Source organism: Salarias fasciatus, chromosome 17 (assembly GCF_902148845.1).
Source record: "Salarias fasciatus chromosome 17, fSalaFa1.1, whole genome shotgun sequence".
Taxonomy (NCBI): domain Eukaryota; kingdom Metazoa; phylum Chordata; class Actinopteri; order Blenniiformes; family Blenniidae; genus Salarias; species Salarias fasciatus.
Genome location: NC_043761.1, coordinates 21,545,203 through 21,567,643, shown reverse-complemented (window position 1 = coordinate 21,567,643; position 22,441 = coordinate 21,545,203).

Sequence of the window (22,441 nt, the reverse complement as noted above, 5' to 3'; positions counted from 1 at the left end):
ATGTGAGCTGAACTCCTCGCAGCTACAACCTGAAGAGTTCAGTGAAGAGTACACACACACACACACACACACACACACACCAGCTGGAGTAATTTATTAGGCACTGCACTTAAACGTAGGGTAGTTTGAGAATAATCTGCGAAAAGATGAATCATTCGGACAAATCAAAAATCAGATTTTTAACTTGTGCCAAAATACTTCGAGGTATTTATCCCACCGACGATCAAAAGTTAAAACGGTTCGCTGGTTAATCTCAGCGGACTGACGATCCGACGCCTTGACGCGTCCCGGAAGTGACCTCTGACACTCGCGTGTGCCTTCAGCCGGAATCAGACCCCAAAGCGCCCGATTCGTCTCCCTCCTGTGCCGTTCGCCAACGCGTCGAACAAAATACATCCAGCCAAAGTGGACAACGCTTACAGATCCTTTTGTGGATCTACGTTCATGTAACAATAGATATTTCAAATGAAATAGTGTATTTTGTGCATGTTTTTTTTCAGACTCATGGTCTTTTTGGACAGTTGTACATGCTCTGTAAATAATCTTTGTTTCACGGTACGCCCGCGCTCGTTTTCCTGAGAGTGGGTCGTTTGGGGATTTTTATGTTTCAAGTCTTCTTGAATCCAGTGTTTGCTTTAGTAAATATATAAATATATATAAATATCTAAAACACATATTAGACCTTTTTGTTTCTCTTGCTGTCTGACAGTAGTTTATTTTCCCCCCTTTTTTTTTGATGCTTGTATATTTGTAGATTCCTCTCTCGATATATATAAATATCCATTCTCATGTTTGATGTTTCATATCAGGATGTATTGAATCGATTTCCCAGAAGTCTCAGAAAAACAAACTGCCTTCTGAGACTTACTGCCTCCTGCTGACCAACACTGGGTTGTGAAATAAAGCCAAAAGGAAGCTTCTCTTTTCAGAAACAGAAGCCAGGTGAGACGATTTCAAGTATTTTGTGATCGGTTTTGTGGAACCGATCGTTTGAATCGATCGGCGCAGCTGTACTCAACGCGTTACTGTGGCTTCATCTTGCTCCCGCCGCCTGGACGCAGGCTTAGTTTCCGTGGTGTTACTTGAATCGAAGCTGTCGGCAGCCTCATCACGCCAGCGGAGCTTCCCGCTCACGTCTCCATGAATGTCCCGGCGGCGGCGGCGGCGCCCGTCTCGTCAAGTCCCTCACACTACAGCTCGAGTACCTCAGGTGTTCGATCCCGACGACGCTGTCCTCCCGCTTCTCTTCTCCACCTTTTTGCACAAATTGAGCCAAGCCGTACGGTAAAACGTCGCCCGGAGGAATCGGAAGGTGTTCACACCCACCTGCCTTATTTTTCTACAGACCCTGAGAAGCACTGGCTCGTTGTCTCTGCAGCTTCCTGTGGATCAGGCGGAACATTCAGATTTATAATTGTACCTAAACAAAAGATGTTTTGTTTTTTTTTTTTTGTATCAGTGATGCTGTTTCATTATGATGAACAATAAAAAATGTGAAAGGAAAGTATTGTTTTGTTCATTTTGTGATAAGCCGATAGAGACACACCGACTGTGTGTGTGTGCGTGTATGTGTGTGTGTGTGTGTGTGTAACAGCCTCGATATTCAAACAGGAGGTTAAAAAACATCCCACTCGTCAGGCTTACATAATAGCTTTCCGTCTGAACTCGTGTCTGGGAATGTAATGCACAAATCTGTATTCCTGGCATCACGATCAGATGTTATTAGGCCTGTAGAACTGAAATGCATCCTCCAGTTGTAGCTCACATCTACTGCTGACATGTAGCGCCTGCCTGTCATGTACCAAACCGTCCCCGCGGGGATCTGTCCTTTCTTTCTTCCCCGAATTTGTCTCATTTATCCATCTCAAGGCCCGATGCACTAAAACTCATATTAACTGTGTTTAAAAACCAGTACAAACACGATGCAGTGCATCGTCTCATCACGTTGGATGTCACGTTTGCACGGGGTGAGATTGATTTAGAGCGCTCACCTTCATAAATGCGGAATGTTTGTTTCGGATTGCAAACTGGGAGGAGTCCGTGCTAACCGCTCAGCAGCCCGGTTTGATTTACTGCGAATATAAAAAAAAAAAGGGACGAACGGATCGAGAGTCGCTTTTCTGCGCTAAATTTAGATTTATTCGCTCCAATAAATCCTCAATATGTTTGATAACTTGCTCCACCGATACGTCCAACGCTGCGGCTGCAGACTGAAGCCTCTTTCCTCCCCTGATGCCACTCACGCTCTTATTACCAGGAAATAACTGGCAAATGCGTGCAGAGTCAGTCCTCTAGCACACTCTGTGCAGGGACAGAGTGTGTGTAGCTGCAGGTGTGTGCGTGTGCACTGTGGACGTGCGTGCACGGCATCAGGATGCAGGCCGCATTGTAAAACATGGTTCCCCCGTCAATCTGATTACACAACAGCGGTGAGCATCATCCCGCCTCCACCTCCACCTCCATCTTTAATTGCTGTTATTTCCCAGGAGTTCCGCCGTGCTGCAGTGTTTTCTGGACGGCAGGGTGGCTTCACCGCTGCATCGGTGCCAAAGCAGAAGCAGAAAACAGGAAGTAACCGGCAACAAACTGCCTGGGTTGACCGTGAGAGCAGCTGTTCGCGAACATCTGGGTTTCCTGAAGTCTGAACCTGCATGAAGCTGCTGAGCACCGTCTCTGCTGACGCTAGCGTCCCGTCCCTTCGCTCTCCCTCCGTCCGCCTCTCTCCACCTTCGTTTCGTGGGGGATTAACTGTCCTGCTCGGTACAGTGCGGCGGATTCCAGGAATACAGTCACCGTTAATAAGCTCCTGTCTGTGTGGGAAAGAAACCCGCCGTGAAACACAGAAACCCCTCTGTGAGCATCTGGGCTTCACGCCGCGGCGCCGGATCCAGCGTTGGTGTGGTCGGAGGGCCGCGCCGCCGTCCGCCATCGATCGGGACGCTGCAGAACTGGGTCACTGCGGCAGCTGAGTGGTAAAAGTCGCCTGGAGCCAGGTCACGTCTTGCAGGATCCAGGAGGACCCGGGTCAGTTATAAATAATTGTGCCATACCAGCGCCGTGCCGGGGACACGTCCATCCGAGCCTCTCAGCCCAGTCCAGCACTCTGAGAGGGGGACACAGATCCTGCAGACGCCACATACCAAGGCCTTGGATTTACTGTCTGTCAGTTTGACGGACAAGGTTGTTCCCTTTGAGCTGCTTTATCCATTAATCCATCTCCCATACCGGTTGATCCCGGCTAACGACGGGCGCGCGCCGGATACGCCCAGACAGGTCAGCTGTCCACCGCACGGGGCATTTAAGATCCACGTTTCACCTCACAGGCATGTTTCTGGAAACCTGAGTGCAGGGAGAGAACGTGCAAACTCCACTCAAAATGCTTGTGTGGAATTGATCTGTTTCACACATTTACATTGCATTTTTCTGATTATACTGAATTACTTGACATTTTCCCAGCATTGTGCATAAATTTTGGTCAGCGGCCACGTCTGCTGATACAAACGTATCTCTTTCCAGATAAATATTTGTTTGGGGAGTCCCAGTCAGCTGTAGTGAAGATAGTTAGATTAGAGATGCAGCTGCAGCCTGGAGGCAATATTTCTTTTGTGGCCTCCAAATGGCTCGACCCATTTTCATCCGCCGTTGATTGGCCGACCAGGACTTTTTTTCTTTTTTCGAACCAATCACTGCTCTCCAAATTGGACCCACCAAACCAGTCAAGCCAATGAGTGGAAACACAATAATACCAGGATGATACAACATGCAAAACAGTGTTATGAACATTAAACACGATGGAAAACTGCACAGTGGGGTATTGATTCATCAAAAAATCTCAATTTTGTTTTTAAATTGGCACCATTTGGTTAGCCTGATTTGTATTTGATCCTCTGCTTGACATTTCTATGACAGATATTATGCTTTAAAGTCTTTGAAACATTATGAATGAAAGACAGCAAACAAATAACTGATAGTGTTTTAATATCTACATCGGATTCAATCCTGATTCATGTTTCCTTATAGTTTTTCTGCTTATTTACACTTTACATTGTTGCACAAAGGGAGCAGCAGCTGTAATTTGACTAAATATGAAATAAAATGACACTGAAGCTGTTCAGGTTATTTCAATTCATTGACCAAACAGATGATCTGAGCATCTGAAGGTAGGTTGGAAATGTTTAAATACAGAAAACTGCAGTGGCGGACCGTGCATTTCACACTAAGGCCTTCAGAACAGATCCGCCTGAACCAATCCACCTCTCAATAACTATTTTGTCTACAAAAAAAAAATCTTATTATGCAGATATGCACATAAAGAGTTGTTGCACAGCAGATAGATACTTGTGCAGCCAGAATAAATGCCTTTGCTGAAGTGCACAATTCTCCTACTACATCTGTGCACATACAATGAGCATCAACAACTTAATAAAACAGCAATATTATTTAGGAAAAGAGGAACATTTTACTCACCAAAATCCCGATTATTTGAAAACAAAATCCATCCTCCTTTCCTTCCTCAAAAAGAGTTCAACTGCTCTGTCATATAGATTATCCGTGCGTTTCAGTTCCATAGAGCCAGGGCTGAAAGTCCAGCTTGCCCTGTGGGATTTCTGGCGTAAGTTTTATTTCTCTTCAGGTCTTCTTCTTCTTCTTCTTCTTCTTCTTTGGAATAATTGAGGTAGGCGACCAACAACTTAGGTGCATACTGCCCCCTACTGTATCTCTTGGTGAATGTAAATCAGAAGGCCTGGATCTGCTGTTGTTAGTGTACGCTAGCTAGAAGGCGCTGAGTCGCCAACTCGAAATCTGATTGGTTGAAGCGACTGTCTGATTGGTTGAAGCAGCTGTCTGTTTGACGCTTCACTTTACTTCACTGCGCCATCAGGAACGGATAGCGAAGGCCTCGGGCAGATTTCTTTGACCCTAGCAACAGATGATGCCTGAAATCTGATTGGTTAAATGATTTAATATGAAAAAAGCATGTCTGGAAGCAGCGCAACCACGGGAAAACTATGAAAGGACCTGGAACATACCGTTTGGAATCATTTATTAATTATTTATGGACAAAATATAATTTACATCAGTCTGTAATTCAGATAATTTTTAGGCCAGCAGAGAAGGCTTTGCAGGCCCTGACGGCCCACCACTGGAAAACTGCATATTCTGAATCAAATATAAGCACATAGCAGAGGAATATTTGACCTTTTCTCCTATTTGACTTCATCCGTCCTTCTGCTTTAATCACCAGATGTCTTCTTCCTACTCGGCTCTCGTCTTTCTTTTTGGCGTTCAGCTCATTCTGGGACCTATTCCTGGATGTGGGTCACATCTTGATCTTGGTCGTGGTCCATGAAGCCGAGGATCGGCACGATTCATAGTTTCATGGATCTAAACTAACGTACAGTAGAAATCAAACAGTTTTCTGGAAATTTCACTGTATTTTGAACCAGAAGGTTCCATTAAAATTGTGTATTCATAGTCATTTTTTTTTAAATATAGATATTTTCATCATGTATACACTGCATTTAATTCATGTTTACTTCTTTTCGTTTCTGTTTATATTCAATATGTGAGAAACCAAATACAGTCTTCAAAGAAGACTTGTGTAATATCGATCAGATGATCATCCATCGTCCCTTCCATCGATCCTCTGTTGCATTGAAAACATGAAGCTCTGTAGGAGCCAGTAGGATTCACCGCCACTGACTGGACTGGATTCATAACCTGGGAGAGGAAGTGATTTCCTGGTGAACACATGTTTTGTACGTGTTGTGCCTCCTGCTCCGGCGTTACATAACCTCAACGCTGATGGGTCCACTGAGAGCAGCATCCATATACACAATGAGGAGGTCAGGGCGGCGCACGCACACACACACACACACACACACACACACACACACACACATGCAGGAATACCTACCAAGCCACACCCATGTCCAATCTCATGGGCAGGGAACACAGGAAGGTGACGCAGATTTATGCTTTGTTGTGATCATGTGACTTCCAGGATCCTATCGGTCCTCACCACACACACACACACACACACACACACACACACACACACACACACACATACACATACACACACACACACACACACACACACACACACACACATACGCACACACAATGAAACGTAAATAGTCTCTCAAGGTGAAAGCACCAGCCATTTGTTGTTGGACGGGTTTTAAATCCTCAGATTTTATAAAAAGATTGTTCTGTTACCAGGAAACGGAGACATTTCTGCACCGTAATTACATCGATCTGCCACTGATTGCATATAATTGTGGAACTGACCGTTCTTTTTTCGCCCATTATAATGTTTTTACAATTTCTTTTCTCCATTCAGTGAAATGCTCCAAATGATTTTTGTTTTTTTGTAGAAGGAATGAAACACTTGTCTGCTTTTAGCTGGAAACCTCAGACAGGCTCAAACATGTTGATATCTTAAAATCCATTTTAAAGAGGAACTCTTTGTAATTGATAATCTGAAAAGGTATTATTATTTTTTGCATTTCAGCTTTATTTGATTTATCATAGTATTTTATCCCCCGAGCTTTTATATTTTGAAAATGTTTGGGTTCATTTTACTTTACAGTCAGCTGAAAATTAATAAATATTAAAAAGAGACTGAACGATTAGTTTTTGACTGATTTATTTATCAATTAGTCGGTTTGCAATTTTTGGAAAAAATATTTGGTTTTAAAGGTGAAATTTGCTCAGTTATTTCTCCTGAGCAACGTTTCAAGTGAAAACACATTGTTTTTGCATGTTCATTTCAGAAAAGTTTCACGTTTACACACAAATGTTTGATAAATGACGTCCTTTTTTGGGCAGAAACGTAACATGCCGGGCCACTAGTTGGCGCTGTTGGTTGTTTTCGTAAAAAGAAAAAAAAATCACACTGTTGTCTTGTTAAAAGAATGAAAATTCAGTTCTAAAGTTCTGAGCTGCTTCCTGTGTGGGAAAGGTTTGGGGGGGGCTCTCCTCCTCTCAGGTGCCTGGCAGCTCCAGAAGTTTACAGACCGGCTCCCCCACAGTGGAAAAGCTAACGACACGGTGGCAGAAACGTCGCCCGGGTGCGAGGGGGCGGTCAGATCGGTGGAGGACATGCGGCGGGACGGGCGCTCACGGGGGCCGCGGTCTTGATTCTGACCTTTCCGGGTCGTCCGGAGGAATCTGGGTCCAGTGCAGTAGGTCATCGCCGAGTTACTGACATGAAACAGACCCCGGACCAGATGAAAATAGAGGAAAAAACATTTATCTGAGGAGAAACAGATGAAACTCATGACACAAAATGAAACTGTTCTTTGAATGCATGCTGAGAATACAACATGAAAACTCAGTATCTCTATATTTTCTTGTGCTACAACATCTGCAGCGAACCCATACGAGGTCCTGGCAGTTCTAAACTCTGTTGTTTCATCGCCGTATTGAAAAACAAGAATAAATGTTGTGTTACGAGGGAGAATTTCCCGAGGCCGCCCTGCTTTGTTTTGATTCTCCCCCTGACCACATCAACCCCCTTCTAAGAAACGGCTGAAGACGTTCTATCTGCACAAACAGCGAGCTGCCTGCAGTTTCGTGCGTCCACGTGAAACAGAGCCAGCCTCCGGACTGCAGGGTGACGCCGGGGTCGGATCCCGAGCACACGGCGTTCCTCCGCCTCTCCTCACACAGAATCCACCAGCTCTGTCTCTCATGATAACTTATCTTTCAGTTATTGTCATTTCAATTCTCTGATTTTGTGATCTAATCACATGTAAAACATTAGCTGCGGGGTACCGCAAGGTTCAATACTGGGACCACTTTTTTTTTTTGTTTGTTTTAATCACAACTGGTAACATTATCATGTATAATGGGGACATCATCACTTCTTAAAATCTTAGTTTGTTAAAACTCCTTACAGTTCAAGAATTTACAAAACATTGAGGAAGTAGTCAAGACTTTACTGTATTTCTCTCTTTTTAAATCGTCCAAATCTCAGAGGATCAAGGAAATAAAACATGACATTGTACAGTTTTTTTAGCTGTGTTGACTTGACTCATCTCACGCCCAGATCCTGAGTCATGAGGTTATTTTTTTACTGATTCCCTTCCTTATATCAGTTTACCACAAAATCTCAACTAAATTTCAATCAAATGTTGTGCATCTTTTTACGATTTACACAATTTTTTTGTGAAAACGTTACATTTGTTCACCTCTTTTTTGGGATTTCACTTATTCATGAAATTTTATTTCATTAACTGATTAATCAAAGTGGCCACTGTATTTTTTCCCTGTAGAGTTTTTGTATTCTTTTGTTTCTGTGATATTATTGGGTGTTTCAGTGGTGCTTGACTGACAGCCTGGACGGTAATGCAGTTTATATCGCAATGTCTGACTGAAATGTCACAACCGAAATAGCCGGCGACCATCTTATCTACATCAGTTAACATCAGAAACAGGCAGAGGCCCAAATCCAGGACTCCGGAAAGGAACAGAGAGCCGACAGGGTTTGGTGAGCAGGTCGCCAAACAGCTTGGTGATTAAGATAGGAGAGCGCGATCCATGAACGGGCAACGGAGAGCAGCAGAGCAGTAATGACATGGAATGAAAACACAAAAAAATAAATAAATAAACGAAGCGATTTCACTTGATATGTGGCGTAAACAGGACGGGAGCGTGACTCATACATGCTCTCAGGAATGGGGAAAGTAAGGAGGAACATCTGACACAATCGGGGATGAATTTGCTAAAAACAATGGAGAGTTCCTCGGAAAAACAGCCAGGAACAAACTGAAGCACCGCCGGAGCCAAAACCAAATAAGATCTCTGACTTCAATGACTCTCAATTCACTTTACAGCCTTTTACAGCTCTGTTACTGATACCAGCCCTGTAGTTATTTCCTGTTAAAACAATACAGATCTCTCAGTACCCAAACCGTGGTGACTCAGTGTGTTTTGTTGAAATTCCACACTGACAGCCAAACAATGAATCAGGGTCTCGTCCTGGAGATTAGAGATCCGTTCAAAAGCCACTGCTGGTGGTTTCTTTACTTCTATCCGTCGTCAAACAATGACCCCAAACTGGACGGGAAGGACGGACAGCTTCATTCAAGAATGTGCAAAACTGATGATGATATCAGCGCAGTTTGATTCAGGCTGACGCTCAATGTGGCAACAGTATGTCACAACAAGCACTCACATGTAGAGATAAGACTGAAACAGATCATTATCACTTCATAACCGTCAATAGGACAAGACGACGGCGCTAAGAGACACTACGGATACAAACTTTTGATAGTGACGCCCTGCGTTTCTGCCATTTCAGAGGAAATGGACTTAGTTTTCAAAACCGTGGATTAAACATAAAGCTCTTCTGAAGCTTCATATCCATTCATCCACCTTTCCTTCCATCAGTCCACATGGCTAAGCTCTGAAGGGCATCAGATCACATGGACTTCCTCCATGACTCAGTCACAATCTGGGAAAGTTATTGCGATTGTCCTTCAGTAAAGTATCATTAAAGTAATAAACCTGAACGGTATCTCCCTTTAGAAGTTGAGTTTATTGTAGCAAGTTAGGATGATGTAGCCTTTCTGACATAATCAAGATTTTTCTGATAAAAATCTCTGTATTTGCTGCATCCTATCACCCAAAATCTGTTTTTCTTACCTGCAACAAAACACTTCCAGAAACAAAGACCATGTGGACGGCTCAGACTGAAGACGTCCACGTGTTCTCGTGCTCTTTATGAAACGTCTGCAGACAGAACAGGATAATGTAAAAATGCGCGGCGCCTGAAGAATTCAGGGAATATTAAACTTATAATGCAGAAGCAATATGTCTGAAGTTCTCATTTTGAAAGGCTTAAGTCATGTTATACTGGCGAAAGAGGAGGTCACAGCCAGGAGGAAGTATGTAGGTTACTGTACAGGCCGAGTCCCAAACCCAGACAGCGTCAGGATGGAATCCATACTGTAAACCCGCAAAGCCGCTGAAGGTTGATTAAAGTCAAAACAAGCCAGAAAAAAGTAGGACCATGTTCACTCTGGTAGGTCAGTGTAGTGGACTCTGAAGGAATATTTGTTCAGCTGAAGCAGCTCTGACTGTTTTTGGATGTTCAGGTATTTCACCTGTATTTCTATCAGGTGGTTCAATCTGCACAAGATGGACACTCTGAGAGGGAAACGACTGTGAAACGATGTGGACGGGAAGAAAAGCCACCAGCTGACTGTCATCACAGGCTACTGGGGTAGTACCCAAGAACAATCTTCTTCTCTAGACCACATTTTCAAGCTTTTGGTCTAGACTTGGCCCCTTAAAGTCTTTGCCTTGTCTTTGTCTTAGAACTCTCTGTTCTTGGTCTTGATTCGGTCTTGGTCCCTTAAAGTCTTAGTCTTGTGATCCTCTGTTCTTGGGCTTGACTTGGTCTTGGCCTCTCAAGTCTTGGTCTTGTGTTGGGTTTTTTGATGCTCTGGTCTTGTACTTCACTCAGTCTCAGTCCCTTAAAGTCGAGGTCTTGTCTTGGTCTTGTGATCTTCCGGTTTTGAACTTGAGACACTCTTTGCCTTTAAAGTCTTGGTCTTAGAATTCTCTGGTCTTGGACTTCACTGAGTCTCAGCCCCTTAAACTCTTGGTCTTGTGTTGGTTTTTTGATGCTCTGGTCTTGGACTTGACACAGTCTTGGCCTTTTAAAGTCCTGGTCTTATGTTCTTCTGGTCTTGGATTTTTGACATGGTCTAGGTTTTTCAAAGTCTTGTGAGTTTCTGGTATTGGACTTGATACGTTCTGGGCCTCTCAAAGTCTTGATTTTATGTTGGTCACAGAATTCTCTGGTGTTGAACTTGACTCAGTCTCAGCCTCTTAAGGTCTTTCTTTAGTCTTGGTCTTGTGATCCTCTTGGTCCTGGGCTTGACTCGGTCCTTGGTTAGATGCTCTTGCAGTCCAGCAGAAGCACCATGAAAATTTCACAAGATCAGAAAAATAAAAAGCTTGCTGTGCACCTCTGGATCAAGTCCAACAGGACCAGATTGGTGGATAAGTGGAAAACTGTCAGGTGAATGTCAAACGTGACACCAGTCTGCTACACGCCTGAGTGCTTTCATTTTTATTCTGTCTCATCACTTCATGTAATGTTACGTAAGTTTTCGTGCTGTCTTGTGTTTTGCCAGCTCTCATAAATAACAACACGCGTCTCAACAAGCCTGCCTCTATAAATAAAGGCCAAATCAAACACGATGACAGACGACACATTCTCACACTCCGAGGAAATCATTTATATGCAGCTTTGTTTTTTAGCCCGTGAGACGAACTCTTCCGAAAAAATAAAGCAAAAATGAAGCTTTATCATTTTAAACGTTGTGCAAACAGAAACAGTCACGCATGCACAGGGAGAACATGAAAACTGCACAGTTTTGTCTGTTTCTTCAGCTTGACTCTGAACTGTTTATGCTGTCCTTCACAGAGGAACAATCTGTTTCACTGTTCTCTATCGACTCACTTCCTTCTGTCTGGCCGGTTTTCAGAATCTGACAATAAAGTCATTATGGTTCATCAGCTCCTGCCTGGAGCGCTGGGCAGTGCAGGAGTATCCAGCGTTAGATGTAGAAATCTACACAATAAACTAATAAACAGCTAAAAACACCATATTGACCTCTTATCTGGATCGGTTTCAAACACATTTGTTGAGTTGTTTTTAAGAAAATATGTTTTTTCTTTACGGTATTCGACTCTAAAATCTTCATTACCTCAGATAAATACTGAAGTTCAGTGTTTTACTACATATAGGAAAGTCAGTATTTTAAACCAGAAAACCTCCTCAGTATGAAATCAAACTCTCTTTTATGACGTTCAGCAGCCAGAAGGGTTAAATAGCTTGTCCTGAAGTTAATCTTTGGTTAAAATACCTTTCCCTTGAATCTGACTTATGCTGTACATGCATATGTAAAGGAATGCATAAACCCATGAGCCTCTGAGTATTTATGATATTTATTTGTTCCCGGAGGCCGGAGTGGGTGCAGACAGTGGAGAAACGCACACTGTGTCCATTGTCAGGAGTTCCTCCGCTCATGGCGAAATATGACGGTCAGGTGATGAAGCGTGGATTAGATCCAGAAAGACGTCATTCTTCTTCCTTGATTTTAAAGCACCGAGAGAAAAAAAAAAACCGTGTCTTTGTCTAATTCCCACACAGGCCCAGGGAGAACATGCAAACTCTACAAAGAAAGGCATCGAGCCAGTGGAATTCCTCCTGATAGGGATCATATTTTGTTGGAACAGTGTGACCCGTAGGAAGGCTTCCAGAACACTAATAAAGCCACTCCGCACTGGATCGGCTCCAGCCGGAGCTGCAGGTGTCGTTTTTGTTCCCCCTCTTCCTCCGGCGAGCTGCCGTCGCAGGTAGGACGGGTTGTAAACGCACCGCGGCGAGCGGGAGCGGGGCGCCGGGCAACGCTCGGCAGCAACGCGCCCACGGACTCAAGCCCGAGACAAACTTTTTGGCAACGTCGACCAGAGAAATCCAAGCACATACCTCTACCTCTTAATGGATTAGACTATGGGCCAGGGCGAGCCAGTTACCCTCAATAACCTCCCAGTGGATGAATTTAAAAAGAACAGCGTGATGGCGGAGCACAGAGAAAGTTCTCCGGTTGGAATCCAGGCTTGAGGCTGAGTGTGGCTGTGTGAATGTGAATAAGAGCACCGACAGCATCTCGTCCAGAAGCTGACTTATAAGAGTCGTGGAGAGCCAGCTGAGGAGTTCACCGTAGTAAAATCCAACCATCGCCCTGAACTCTGACACAGATGTTCTAAAAATGGACGGTGTGTGTATTTCTGGATGTGTCTATCAGACGCGATGCCCCCGTTTAGTAGGTCAGCTTCCTCATGACTGTGCACACAGTGTCAAGTTCAAGCCTGCTTTTTACATGCAGACCCATATTAGAGCTGCTGGAATCGGACCGACTGACGGATTGAAATTGAAGAGAGACGTTAGGTAACTGGGCGATAAAGGGTTTGGAGTGAAAACCCATGTGGCGACCTTGAGATCTGGACCTAAAAAACCGGGAGGAAATAATTAAACCAGAAGTAGTAATAACTGTGAAAGCTTGGAGGCAGTAACCCGACATGTGTGTGTCTGTTTTGTCAAACAAACCGCCTGTTTTGGAAGAAATCAGTGGAGGGAGTAACAGGTGGAACAGGTGGAAAAGGTCACGACGGCAGAGCGTAGCAGGTTACATAACCATGCTGGGTCACTGCACCTGCTAACTCAGCCCAACTTTCCCTTACTAAAATACATTTCAGTACACCGTCTTTCAAATGAACACTCCTCGCCAAGCTGCGGCGGCATCTGGAGAAGGTCCTTCTGAAGTTCTGACGCAAAAGACGGGGACAGAAAGTTGTGTTATGGTAACAGGTTTCCAGATTAATCCAGTCTGCGGTTCCTGTGAGAACCCAACCAGGTGTCGGCGGGATTTCTGTTTCCTCCGTCTTTCTCCGGCGGAGGACAAGCTGTACCGTGCTCTCATAACATCACCTCCAGCTCAGCCCCGAGGCTCGACTTCTGGAAAACGGACGCCGCTGTTTCTTATTGTTTTCGTGATTCAGCGTGGACTGTTTCACACAGCTTCAGGATTCAGAATAAATAAATGAAGTTTATTTAGCTTCCTGATCATTCCTCCGTTCTCTGAGTGGATTTTATGGCATGAAAGAGAATCGAACAAGTGCATCTCCTTCCTGTGTTCGGATTCCACCGCTATCGGTTCTACTGTTTAAACAGCGCCGTAACTGCTCAAGCACACGTGTGTTTTGCGTGTCTGCGACCGGCGGCTTCCGCAAACCGGGCGTTCGGGGAGGGAAGTCGGCGAGGGGCGAGCGGCGGGGCGGGGGGATTTCAGTTCACGGCGCGGGGCACGGGGAGATTAAAGAGGATAGAACACAAATATTCACAGCGAGGACCGGAGGTGGACGTTTCTCTGCATGCGAGCACACACACACACACACGCACGCACACACACACGTGCACACAACACGCACGTGTCCGCAGTTCACCCTGATCCCAGTCCTGAATCGACATGTAGGGGTGTCAAACATAGGGCCTGTGGGCCAAAACAGGCCTGTGGGCCTATGTTTGACACCCCTACATGTCACGTTACAATCAAGCCATCTCTTCAAAATGTATTGATTAGGATTACATAACCGATTAGTGCTACAGTCAACAGTTCCAGCATCCATGGCGGTCCATATTTCACTGTTCTCTAGTGGTTCTGGTGCCAAACGGAGTGAATTCGACTGAGATCCAGTGTCACTGCCAGTCATGGCGCCCTCCGTCAGCGTGTTGTGGTGAATTTGAGGTGAAAGGGAAACAGGAAGTGGCAGTTTTCATCTCTTCAGAGGGGGGGGGGACTTCACGTCGTCTTCAGTCGAAAACCTGTTTCCTCAACCCGACGTTACAATGTCATGGTTTACCTAACTTTGTTCCACACTGGAGACAAAGCACCCACCACACACACATACACACACACACACCACACACACACACACACACACACACACACACACACACACACACACACACACACACACACACACACTTTATTTAGGCTTTATTTAGCCTGCAGACCTTCACATATCTGTGGTTTGAGCTCACCGCTCTTTCATCTCCGCCGATGAAGCCAAGCAGACACACAATTAAAGGGGCAAGAGAATAAAATAATCTGAAACCAGAGAGAAAACATCATAACTGAACACACTCTTCAATGAGGGCTTCTTAGGTGATCAATGAAAGTGTTCGGCAGCCTCATAACCTACATTTCCAGAGCGAAAAGCAGAAGCTGTAATACCTCTTCAACACAGGAAGTGCGATGAAATACCATCGGCGTGACGGCTTCCTGAGAGGACACAGTCCTCGTCTTGATGGCGGGAAGAGGGCGGTGCCATTCTTCGAAATGTGTGGGCTGTCCGCGATTATTTAGACATTTTGGAACTCGGTCTGCTGTTGCTGAAGCATCTGAAGAGAGGGTCGTTATTGCATGACTATAAATAGGATTAAACATTTCGCTCTCCTCCTCCAACAGACTTTAAAAATAAAAACCTCGCCGTCATGAATAAATTTGCCGTCTCAGTTCAGGAGCGGGGAACAGAGAGTCAACGAAAGGTCGCAGCCGTGAAGAGTGGCTGCAAAATACCCCGACATGCATCCATGATCTAATCAAATCCTGCATAAAACGTGATGAATTGCATGAATTTCTGCCACAAATGCCAGAAAACCATCAAAGTCATGCTGTCAGGCAGCTTTTTGGACATTTAAGTGCAATTTGCATCAGAAAGTTTTGGTAAAATTGGTTTTATGTTGAGATCGTAGTGACTTTCTGCAGCAGTAGACGTTCTCGTCATGTATCTTCTGCACCAGAATTCGATTCAGCGCCGAGCATGAAGGCATGACGCCGTGGAGGATGTGCTCAGAGGAAGCTTTCGAACATATCAGATGGTTTCAGCAGATAGAGAGCTGATCTGTCACCGAGTCGAAGAAGCAACAGAAGGTTCAGAAAATACTGTCAGAGCTGAGAACGGACAACGTCTGATAAAAGAGGAAACAAAAACTTCAACCATCTGGAGGGAACGATAATGATAATAAACATTAAAGCTGCAGCAAGTCTGGAACATCTCATCCTCTTAGATTTGATCTGAATATTAAAATGACCGTTTTTTTGTTTTTTAACTAACATTAATAACACAACTGTAGAAATTTGTCATTTTAACACTTCTGTTTGCTGGATTGGAACTTTTCTTTGCTCTCCTGTTCATCTTCAGGTCAGACAGACCTGATTTCAAAAGTTACCATGTTAAAACTTTGGATCTCTTTTGTGTAAAATTCTTTAAAGGGACATGGAAGAGTTCTGATGATGCTCTGAGCAAATGGAGACTTATTTTTTAACCACTATTTCAACATTTCAGCTTTTTAAATTGAAAAACGAAGCAAACCGTGTCTTTCACACCATGCACGATTCATGCTGATGTGTTGGAAACCCGTTCACCAGAAAGTTTTATTTTATATCCCAAGTTAAAAATATAAAATGGACAACTGGTCCAGCAGAAGGTCGATTTGATGACTGTTCTTGGAAAGGACTCGGTCAGGAAGCTCCGGCCTCTGCTGGACGCAGGTATGTGGCGGCGCGGTGCGACATGGGACGTATGACGGATGGCTTATGGAGTGTGTTCGCTAACCGGTGCTCCTTCTCATCTCTGGGCCGCTGTGTTGACTGACTCCAGACGCGCTGGTTCAACCAGACGCCGGAATCCCGGCATGTTGTCTTATGTAATGGTCTTTACACCAAAAGGCAGAAAGAGGTCAGAATCCGAGCGTTTTGTCGATAAACACGAGAAGAAGAAAGAAGATGGGATCAGAGTTCATGAGAGGAGTCGCGGGGCGGCTGCGTGTGCTCTGACCTGGTTTCAGTCGGGTGTGAATATCCAGAAGGGGACAACATTCGATACAGTCGACCCTCCGCGACCCACATCCCGCACCGTCGACCCTTCTCACCGAGACTCTGCTAATGAGGCCGCGGCTCGTTCGCACCCCGGCAGCCTCCCAGGAATCGGCCAGAACTGCAGATCCAAGCGGAGGCAGGGGCTGTAAACAAGAACAAACCAGGGAAACTGGCAGAAGGCAGCATTTCTTCAGGCCATTACCTAGATACTGTGAGCGTCGCGGTCTGGTGCCCGGCTCAACGGGCCCCGGCCGATAGATTCACTTCACACCCAACCAGACGCTGGAAGGGGGACAGGTGGGCATAAACCAAGAGACGTGTTCACACTGACGGGGCTTCTGCTGCTGAGACGGTGAGATTTTTGAGTGCATTCAGTCAGAAGACGACTCTCTGTGCAGTTCTCGGCTCACACAGAGTCCGAACAGTGAGGATAAGCACTACAAAAGTGTGTGTCTTGCTGTGTGTCAGAATCAGGCGCGATAAGGACTCCCTGCTCAGACTGTTCCCAGAAACAAGACAGAACAACAAGAAGACCTTGTGAGATAAAAGCCATCGACCTGCGCCGAGGAGAAACTCTCATATTTTACATGATCGTCGCCCACCTCAGGAGCTATGAGGGAACACACACTTCCTGCGGTCCGGTTCAGGGTGACGGGACCAAAATCAAATTAGAAAATAGGTCAAACTCATGATTTTCCCGTGACTTCTAACGTAGGTTTTAAAACTGTAAGGCAGGCCTTATAAATGTTTTCTCTATTTTGTGGCTTCATCCTTTAAACTGCCAGGCGAGGAGCCGGCGTGACGGTCAGGAATGCGGCGGCCTGACCTCTGACACACTTCTCCTCTATCTGTCTGCCTCCTTTATTCTCCTCTACCTCCGCAAAATTAAAAAGAAAGCCCACGGCGGCCGAGCGGAGGCGGGCGGGGAGTCAGCGGGTTCACCGGGCCGCTGACTGGGGTCCATCCCGGGTGGAAAGTTTTCAGAGGGCGAGAGGAGCGGGCCCCCTCCCCCCCCCGGGGGCCCCTAAGGCAAACGTGATCCCCCCATTTGTGCTCCCGTCATGAAGAATGCGCCCGCTGAACTACTTTCCCACCACTAAGAGGATTACTAAGGTAATACTCCTGAATCAAGAGATGCTCCAGCACATCTAGACATTAAGAGCCGAATTTAATAAGTGGCGTAGGAAAGCCAGGTGGATGCTTTGGCCTGAGGAGCGACCTTCACGGCCCCGAACCCACACGTTTAACCTAAAACATGGGGGAAAAGACACGATTTGCCTTTTTCTTTCCTCAAAACACCTTTAACTTGACTTTTCAGCAACAGAGAACCTGATCGCTGTCCAGTGTCGAGCCGAGACATGATCTGCCACATCTGGGATTAAAAGATTAAACCAACATCAAGGAAGAACAGTGAGGAACAAGGAAGCGCCGAGTTATTAATCCCTGATTATCATATGAACACTTCAGGAATCCGTGGCTGGCAGCTGGACCTATGAACCAAAACGTGTCATTTACAGGTGTTTCTACTTCCCCAGTGTGTTAAAACCCAGAAGAGGCACCAAGATCTCTGATTTGGTCTCATTTTTTAATTCTTACACTTCGACATCGAAGTTGGGGACAGAAAACAGACACGTTTGTCCAGTTCTAACCGTTTTTTTCATCTCTGTAATCGTTGGGTTTGGATCGGCGGAGACCCCGGCGCTGGCCGTCGCTCTGCAGGTTTTCCCACTGTGTTAGAAGGTCGTGTTTGGCTAAGGAGTGTTTACGTAGCGGCCCGGCTCCCACTGCAGACCTCACGTCCGATCAGGATCACCGACGCGTCTGTGCGCACGTTGTGTGTGTGTGTGCGCGCGCGTGCGACATGACAAGGTTTCCAAAACACAACTCACTTCCTCTTGGGCGACTTGTTTTCTTTTCAGTCTGATGGCCACCGGCCCCTCTTTGTGTCGCCAGCGTCAAACGGCAGTTGCGTTCACGCACTCGCCGGTTTGTCTTTGGTATTCACCAACACACACACACACACACACACACACACACACACACACTTGGACACGTGAAAAAACACCTACATATGAAGGAATGTGGAGTAAAAGGAGCCGTTTATTCTGGTAGGATCTGCACGGCGTTGGACCAGCATGCCACGGGAGCAGATGTATGTTCATGATCGAAGGTAAATAACCTCCCGCGCCGCCCGATCCCGGCAGATCTCCGCGTTCGCACACAGGAGGGTAAAACCCGATGACCCCCCCCCCCCATCATGAGACCTCCGCTTTGTGAACGACCACAAAAAAAAAAGCATCGATTTATATTGTAATGAAAATCCTCCAAAGAGGTTAAAGTTTTCCAAGAAGACTCGCAGCGGGGATGAGGTGAGTCGGGTTGAAGGAGCAAGAAAATCCCCAAACCCAAGTGAGGGAAAATGAAAAGTTAATAGGTGCATTATGGGGGGGTGGAGGGGCGGGGTGGGGGGGCGCCCCGGCGTTAGTGATACAGGCCGGGCGCGGGAGGGGGGCTTGGTGGGAGACTGGCATGGCCGAATGTGAGCTGAGAGCCGAGGACTGTTGACTTACATAAAGAAAATGGACGGCTGCCCGGAGGCGATTAACTCCGGGGTGAGTGGGTGCAGCCGCCGCAGGTGGAGGTCACGGCCGGCGTGACAAAGAGACACTAATGACAGCAAAAACACATCAAGGACACGCAAAAGATGCTCTCGGAACTACCAAGATAATTAAACCACATTAAGGTGGCACAAATTTGAAGGCGGGGCTTGTGACGTCGCGTTAGGTGTGCAGAGGCAGAAGAGAAAACGCCCCGGTGCGTTCAGGAACCACAACAAACCTGTCCGACAGGCCGGACCTCAAACACCTCGCCGCAGTTCCTGTTGTGACGGCTGAAACGTCCGCTTCAGGAAGGCGGGACGGCGCTGCAGCCGACGCCGCGAGGCGATAGGAGACGGCCGATCGATATTTAAAGAAGCCACAACAGCAGGAAGGGGAACGTATTTAATTCCCTGTGAGGAGATGGAGGAGTTTGATCACAATGCACCAAATGCATAGCCAAATCGCTGCTAACAGCTACTTTTCTTTAATATTTTTGTCCAAAAAAACCCAAAACAAAGCAGTGTCTTCTTCTGATTCCATGACAGAGTTTCCCCCCTCGCTTTGTTTCTAATGAAAGAATCATTTCTTGCTGGTTTCCGTTGAGGGTTTTTCTGCAGGAAGCCACATGTTCACGCCCTGTCATCAGCAGCAAACCCCACTGCTTTCAGAAACACAACCCGCCTGTGAGGAGAAAAGGTGTGCACATAAAATTCCTATTGAATCTGCATTGAGCTGTGTGTCATGTGTATACACACACACACACACACACACCCAGGTAAGTCACCAGGACGGCACTGCTGGCTTCACCAGCAGATGAAATCTGCAGCCAGTGAGATTCAGATCGTAGATTTGACGTTGTTTACCGAGGTTTTCTGAACTCTGCTGAGTCATCGTATGATGGAAACACCACGGAGACGGTTTCAAGTTAAATGGCTAAACTCCTGTTGCGTTTTGGATGTACAAACTTTTTTGTGTGTGTAGCTTCATCACTGTAACGACCAACAGCGGCCACTAGTGGCCCGACGTGCCAACTACACCCTTTTCAAAATAAAAGCAAAACTTTTCTGCAGCAAAAATGACGCATTTTCACTTGAAGCGTCGTGTTAATGGGGTCCCAGGCTAGATGGTTTTTCACCAATCCCTCGGTCGGTGGTTTGACCCCGATCTCACCCTGAAAGGTCAAGACACCGAAGCCTGCTCCGAGTGAAGGCTGGGAACCTCGCATGGTTTGAACGGCGGATTAATGCTGCACAACTTGCAGTTCCTCCACCTTCTACAGCTTTACTTACAGCAGAAAAGTGATCTAAACTTTCCTTATCCATAAAACCTGCTCGCCTGAACGTCGCCACCTCCTTAACAAAAGCGCGGTTTTATTTTGCGTGTGTGTGAGAGTGCGTGTGTGTATGTGTGTGTGTGTACCGTCCTCGCGCTGCACCCCTTGCCCCCGCTCCACTTTCCTGATCCGCCTTAGATCTGCTGGGTCGAGCTAAAGCCCAAAACAAAGGCTCGCACACAGAACGCCACACACAGATCTGCTCATGTGTGAGCGAGGAATGCAGCGAGGATCGCGGCGAGAACCTCTGTCTGCGTGTGTGTGTGTGTGTGTGTGTGTGTGTGTGTACATGCATGTGAGATGGAGCCACTAACAGCAAGCGAGAGTGACAAATGTCTCTCTGACAGTGTGTGTGAGTGTGTGTTTAGGTATGTACTTGTTCTCATTCCTTTACATGTAGAGCTCAACTCCTGAGGAAGACACTTCCATCCATCACACCTGTGTGTTTTTTTTTGTTTGTTTGAAGACAGTAAATTAACACTCAAAAGTGAATTTTTCCACAGCTGACAAGACTCAAAATAGAACACCAATCGGGGATCGAAGGCATTGTTACACCTTACGTTTCACAACTCTGCTTGTTCCTCCTAACAGGTGTGTAACTGGAGCCCGAGTCACAAGATCACAAAAGCCCGAGCCAGAGCCAGTCCACAGACGCTTTGTGTAAAGACATAATGACATTGCATAATGTGTCCAGGAAGAAAGATCTCTTTATGAGCAGGGCGCTGATATTTCACCTCCGACCGGGGCAGATCCTTTACTCTGACTTCCCACCAAACTTGGCTTCAGTACTGTTTATGTATTCCGATTGCAGAGGCTCTCTGTTCTCACGTCCCTGAATGACCGAGTCTGCAGTAATCAGACACCGGGATGGTGCGTTCGGGGTGATCGGTGACGTACGAGCTCGACTCCAGTTTACCACGACTAAACCAAGTCCTGGACGAAAAACTCATACAGGCCTTAAAGTTACAACCAGCAGAATCACACCGACAAGAAACCACAAGAATAGTCTGTAGCGTCAGCGAGCGGTTTAACAATGGATGAAAGAAGAGGAGGTAGTTCTAGAAGCAGCAACATGCCGTCTGACAAGATGTTCGAGTTTTCTAAAGGACTGAATGAGTTTTAGCGCAAACGCCATTGTAGTAGGAATAGGAGGCAGTAAAGTAGTAATATCAGTCATAACCGTATAGTAATAATAGTATCTCTTGGTTTTATCGCGGTGGCACAGTGGTAAAGGTATAAAAGGGGGGGTAATAATGGGAGCAGCTAACTTCAGAGATAGAGTTAGATCAATAGAAGTGCAGCGGTCGTAAACGTGCTGCTGTGAGCACAGAGTGAGAAGAGGCAGCGTGATAAATCAGCTTCTGCTAGATTCAACCGGCAGTGGCCGGAGGAAAAAGCAGTTCTAACGCAACGTGTACATAATGAGAAGGAATAATAATGAAGAAGTCAAGTTCAGAGAAAGGAAGAGCCAAGTGGAGCAAATCCTGCACACACACACAGACACACACACACACACACACACACACACACACACACACACACACACACACACACACACACAGAGGAGTAACGCTCGCAGCTTTTGTTGTGATAGTTGAATAAGGTTTCTGTTCAGTCTGTTCAGCAGCTGGCAGCACAATGCAGGGTGTAGTAAGTCAGAGTGAAAGGCATCTGGTGGGTGAGTCGCTGCGTAGAAATGAAAGTAATAATCATGGTGGGAAAAGCATGTAAAGCAGGTAGGAAGAGATGATGATAATGATCAACAGGAGCTCTGCTCGGTGGCAAGATGAAACAATAAAAAGACTTTTACTGTCATGGAGTTAGTGAAGCTCCCCTCCTGTGCCCCGCCGACCTCCGCCCTCCCCTGACGGACTCTAACACCACCTGACGGAGCTCTCCGCAGAGCGGCTCAGACGCGTGTCGGCCCCGATCAGGGCCGGAGACGAGCTTCAAAGCGGACCTCCCTGTCCAGAGGAGATTACCCCACGGCGTCATGTGACGGCGGTCATCCTGATCCTCATCCTGCTGGCTCTCTCCCC